At 27.5% G+C, this 6343-nt stretch overlaps 2 long non-coding RNA genes across 2 annotated transcripts; both read left to right on the top strand.

Annotated features, from left to right (window-relative positions):
• Positions 1 to 524: 524 nt before the first annotated feature.
• On the top strand, positions 525 to 1316 carry LOC131657279 (uncharacterized). The gene is made up of 2 exons (XR_009300589.1): positions 525 to 875; positions 974 to 1316. It is a non-coding gene; the product is annotated as an uncharacterized LOC131657279 (long non-coding RNA).
• A 2770-nt stretch (positions 1317 to 4086) lies between these two features.
• LOC131593434 (uncharacterized) lies at positions 4087 to 4927 on the top strand. Its single transcript, XR_009280974.1, has 2 exons — positions 4087 to 4202; positions 4299 to 4927. It is a non-coding gene; the product is annotated as an uncharacterized LOC131593434 (long non-coding RNA).
• The last annotated feature ends 1416 nt before the right edge of the window (positions 4928 to 6343 follow it).

Genomic DNA, 6343 nt, shown 5'->3' with positions numbered 1-6343 from the left:
TGTTTTATTAATATACTTAATTTTTTGAAGGAATCAAATTAAGAATTTGTAAAAGCTTTAATGAGAAGACACTTTCTATATGATATGAGGTTGTAGAAATCCTTATCTATTTTGTATAATACAAAATGTGATTCTCATTCCTTATGATCAAATGATTTTATATAAAGAAATCATACAATATTTCCAACTTATACATAAAAATATTGTCTCATCAACCTTACATTATTCATATTGATAATTTAAATCATAGTTTAACAATTTAACAATTTTCTAAATATAAACTGTGCCTCTTCTATTACCAAAGGATGAAAAGTTATATTGAAAATAAATAGATGTAAAGAGTATAAATTATTTGTATATTACCCTTTTACTAAATATGCATAAGAAACATTTATTAAGTTGTAAAAGATACAATTAAAATTAAAATATAGGGTTAAATATGTTTTTTTGTCCTTATAAATATTAAAAAATATATTTGTAATCTTTATTAATAAAAAGACATATTTTAGTCCCTATAAAATTTGTATGCATGCAGTTTTTAAAACGTTCTTAACATGTATGTAAAACAATCATTTAAACATATATATTAGTTTGACAGTATGAACTAAAACTACGTGTATAATAATTTTATAGTTATCAAAAATAAAATTTTGTATTTTATAGAAACAAAAACATATTTAACTCTAAAATATATTATGTGATGCGCTACTACAAATATTTAAATGTTTTAAGCATTATCTTTACACATTATAAATTGATCACATTTCATTCAATTTGTAAAACAAAAAGAGAAAAGAATATGGCTACCATTCTCAAGTTTATTTGTGCTATAGTTTTATTTCTTTCCTTAATTCATCTTTCAACGGAGGCTGGCGGTAAATAATCTTCCCTCTTTTGAATAATTTTTATTTTTTTTATAGTTATTAAACAATTTTTAGTATTTCACTAACATATTTTATTCTATTTTTTACAGTTGCAGGTAATCCATGTGTAACTGATGAAGATTGCCCTTTGCCTAAATTTCAAAGTATTAGCCCTAACATGGTGACTGTCTTTTATAAGTGCATTGATAAAAAGTGTATATTGTTTCACGGGTTACCGCAGAGACCATAGTTGCAAGGGAAATATCAAAGACATATATAATATACTTTATGGTAGAATGTTGTATGAGTGGTCATTTAAGATTTATTCTTACAACCAATAATTGTATTTTTCATATAATTTTTCGTTTTGTAATAATGTGTTACTTCAAATTATGACTTTGTTCTCTAACATTTTAAAAATGAAATAAAAAAAGGTAGGAAATATTGTTATAATTCATTTCTTTTCATTTTCTCTTAATTTTGGATGAATATAGTTGCCTCCAAGTTCTCCATATTATTAATGAATTTGAGATTTGATTTGAATATATTTAACATATAAATTTAAAATATTGTTTTAATGTGAAACTATTACTTAAAAACTATTACTTAAAAACTATTACTTTGAAACATTATTTTAATTTATGTTATCTTTACTTTTAGTCATTTATGAAAATTACTATAATTTTGTATTTATTGAATTAAATTGTGTCATGTATTTTAAACATTTTAGAATCTTCTCCACTTTAAAAAATGTGTTACCCAAATAGTTAGTTGGATACTAACTTGAATAGTAAGAGTGTAGTTTACATTAGATAATTGATTAGCATATTAGAGTTAACCCATTATTTCTTTTACAATGCATCTTAATCGATTATGTAAAATGCATAATCGATTATGACTATTAAAAAGTCCATGGATCATTTTACTATTTTAGCTACATTTCTCCCATAGAAAGGACACTTATCCTCATTTAAAAATACACCAGAATTCATTTTTATTATCATTTAATTATTTTCTCTCTTCTCTCCTTAATATTCTTTCACTGAAGTTTGTCTTTAATGCCTTGTGAATGAAAAGTACTTTAGAGAGGTGTGTTGTTATACCGGTGTTTATGTTGAATTATTTTCCCATTAAGAGTTTTATACTTTTGTTTGATGTATTTGGTTCTTGAGAGTGTCAATATAAATTTTTTGTTTAGTTTTTGAGATTATCCGTTAAAAGTTAAATTTGTTTTGTGAGCTCAACCGTCAAAAGTTCTATTTAATCATTGATCAATTTTTCCCTGAATTTACTGGCTTAAACCCTAATTGGAGGACTTAATGTACAAGTAATTATTGACAGTCTCTGCCTTGAGTTGATTGAAGAATGTGAGATGCTATATATGATGTGACATCTCAGGGGGGTCAAAAATTTGGGTATGACACATGGGTGATGTATTTATTTAACTTTTTCTTCAGTTAAAACATATGCAGGACGCTCACACCCTTTCTCCCTCCCCAATCATACCTTAAACTTCCTTCATAGATGATCTATATTTGCGTCATCAGCTATTTCCATATCCTACAAGCCCTCTGAATTCCTTCCTATAACCATCTCCTTGTAGAATCTGATTGGTTCATTCCTAGCATGATCTTGTATTTCCTATCGCTCATTGTTTCCTTCTTTGATTTTTTTTGTACTCCTTTCTTACAAATCTACCTCACCTACTCTCACTAGAGATATTTGTGTTCCAATCATCGCAAAAGAAAAATTAAACGTTCCGCTGAGAATAAATGATACAATTCAAATGGTTTTTTATTTCATAGTAGCTTCTACTAATTTTATTTAGGGTTTTTATCTATATCATCCTTTGATTTTTAGATATTGCAAATAATTTTTGTTTGTTTAGACGCTAACGTAGTATAACAACTAGTTAATCATAACTAAAAAATGCCTTTTCACCTTCAATTTTTAATTTTATAATAAATAATATCAAAAACTAATTTTTCTATTCATCAAATCACATTATGTTTTATTAATATACTTAATTATTAGAAGGAATAAAACTAAGAATTTGTAAAAGCAATTTCTATATTATACGAGGTTATAGAAATCCTTATCTATTTTGTATAATACAAAATGTTCTCACTCCTTATGATCAAATGATTTTATATAAAGAAATCTTACAATATTTCCAACTTATACATAAAAATATTGTCTTATTAATCGATTATTCATATTGATAATTTAAACCTTAGTTTAACAATTTTCTATTTATAAACATGTCCCTCTTCTATTACCAAAGGATGAAAAGTTACATTAAAAAAATAGATGTAAAGATTATAAATTATTTGTATAATACCCCTTTACTAAATATGCATAAGAGATACTAAGAAGGAAATTGGGCTGTTTAATAAAAATAGCGGTTGACTAATTGACTGATAAGCTAGCTTATGACTGATGACAGATGGCTTATAACTTATAGAGGATGCTTGAGACTGATAGTTTATTAGCCAATTAAAGTGTTTAGTAAAATTAGTGGTTCGATTAACTTATAAATGTAAAATGACATAAAAATATATTTAATATATAATTATTTTATTTTAAATTAAAAGGGTTAAAATGGATATTAATTAAAATAATAAGCATAAAAAAGGAAGAAAAAACAATAAGCTATAAGACATAAGATAAAACGCTATTTAAAATAGCGTTTGAAAAATAAACTATAAGCTAGTAAAATTAGCTATAAGATCGTGATGAAAAGACAGTTACCAAACATGTCTAAATTATCATATGAGCTTATAAGACATAAGACATAAGTTATAAGCTCGAAAACATGCCTTACCAAATAGAGGCAAAATATTTTTGTAAGTCCTGTAAATTTACCTTTAGGTTTGTTTTGATCCTTTAATTTAAAAAATGTTCATATTGATCTCTTAAGTCTTTAAAATGTTTTACTTTATTCCTTTTTATCTAATTAGCGACAGAAAACTCAGAAATCGACCGCTAAATTCGTCGCTAATTAGACTAAAAGGACTACAATGAAACGCTTTGAATAGTTAAAAAAACAATATGAATATTTTTAAATTAAGTGACCAAAATAAATTATAAAATAAACTTATGAAATTGAAAATGGTATTTTGTCTATTAAGAATGCGGAAGATACAATTAAAATATATTTTGTAATGTACTACTACAAATATTTATATGTTATTTTAAGAATTGCATTATTTATAAATTGATCAATTCATTCAATTTGTAAAATAAAAAGAGAAAAGAATATGGCTAAAAATTTCAAGTTTATTTATGCTATAATTTTATTTCTTTTCTTAGTTCATCTTTCAATGGTGGAAGCTGGCTGTAAATAATTTTTTCTTTTTTTAATATTTTTATTTTCTTATAGTTATTACACGATTTTTAGTATTTCACTAATATTTTTTATTCTATTCTTTACAGATGTAGGTATTCCTTGTAAAACTGATGAAAATTGCCCTTTTCCTAGATTTCAGAGTGTTAGGCCTAATATGGTGACTGACTTTTATACGTGTATTAATAAATGGTGTATCATGTTTAACAGGTTATAGCAAAGACCATAGTTGCAAGGGAAATATCAAAGACATATATAATATACTTTATGGTAGAATGTTGCATGAGTGGTCATTTAAGATTTATTCTTACAACCAATACTTGTATTTTTCATATAATTTTTCCACTACAGAAAAAAAGGGCTTCTGCCACGCCTAGGAAACCGAGGCTATATGCAAAATAACCGTGGCGTAACGCTGAGGGTACGGTTTGGCCACGGAAATCCAACTGTGGAGTATGCGGTCGTGGCCTAAAGTAAAGTCCACGGTTTTTTGGTATAGACCACGCCTTTTTGACAACCGTGGCTTTTTTAGGCCACGATTTATGTAGCTTGATTAAGGTCGTGGTTTGTATTTGCCATGACTGCAAAACTGTGGCTATATGGTAAAGCCACGGTTTCAATTTAACGTTTACGACACAATATTGGTTCAAGATATAGCCACAGTTTAGTTATGACCACCTATTTAAAACCATTGTTATATGTTATTCTTTCTAAACCATTTATCTTGCCAAGGTTTATTCCCTTAGTTTTCTTATTTTTGTCGTTAATCAGTTTAATATTCTTAATAAAGAAGAAAAAAATTACTTTAATCATGATAGCAAGATGTGTAAATAAAAGGAAAATACTAATTGGAATTAAATAAACATTCAATGTACTTGAGTCCATTCTAAAATACATATAAATATAAAACTGTAATAGGAAATATCACCTCATTTTCTACTACTAATCAAAGTCGGGTTCCTTAAAATTTATTCTAAAGCCGGATTCCCTAATATTTATTCTAAATACTAATCTCAGTCGTCAAACTTAGTAGTCTCTTACATAGGATTCTTCATGTTGAAGGGGGAATTTCCCAACCCTTTGATACTGGTCCATAATCATTTTCAACTTTAACACCAGAAGCAGTACCATTTTCCCAGTCCTCCCGTTTCTGTCACAATATATAGACTGTCATTAAAATGAAACACAACATTGCCTGTGAAGTATAAATGTTAACACCTAAGTTTAAAATATTAAAATTATGACAGTGGAAGAAATATTTTGTTAGAACTTAAGAGCAACAATACTGGATGACTAATTCTAAAATTTTCAGATACTTTTTTTTCCAATATCAATTAATATAGAGAATTACATAATTCATAATTGGATATGCACTTATAATCTAAGCAAGAATGCCGCACTTACTATAAATATAAAAACGACAAACAACATATAAAATTATGGCATTGGCAGCTTGAGAATCAATGAATTAATTGATAAATTAGTTTATTGATCACTTCATTATAATGAGATCAACAGGTTTTTTCAAAAATAAATAAATAAGATCAACAGGCCTAGATGCGTTTGCAGAACTACCTCTTCCAATGAATTTCAGCTTGGATGCATACAATCTCTGGGCATTGTCACGTATAGCTACTTCAACCTAAAAAGGAGCATATTATTACCACCTAGTCAATAAAAAAACAGAACAAAAGACTAGAATAACCTAAAAAGGAGCATATTATTACCACCAATTCCCGACACAAGTGAATGAAGCGATAGATATTTGGGTCCATTAACCTTTTAACCGAGTTTGATCCCTTGCTAACTGTGTATGGCAAAAATTCATTAGATAGCATAGCCAATAACGTTCAGTCCTGTAATTTTTGATTCAGGAAATAAGACAGTTGAAAGAGAGATAAGTAGCCAGTCTTTCAAAACTCTGGCCACTCGAATAGTTACAGCCCCAGTTCTACCAATCACTAAGAATGTTGAGAAGTTCAATGCCAAAGCACAGAGAGCATTTGAAAAAAATATCCAGAAGTTAAACTGCATATGTGGAGCTTCCATCTCAGGCTTCTCAAGGATATACCATGGAATAAAAAGGAATACAAAGTTGTATACAATAACGAGTAAATGGTCACTATTCAGCACA

The sequence above is a fragment of the Vicia villosa genome, linkage group LG3, assembly GCF_029867415.1.
Source record: "Vicia villosa cultivar HV-30 ecotype Madison, WI linkage group LG3, Vvil1.0, whole genome shotgun sequence".
In the NCBI taxonomy this organism is placed as follows: domain Eukaryota; kingdom Viridiplantae; phylum Streptophyta; class Magnoliopsida; order Fabales; family Fabaceae; genus Vicia; species Vicia villosa.
Note: the sequence above shows the minus strand (reverse complement) of the source record. Positions and strands in the feature narration are given on the sequence as shown.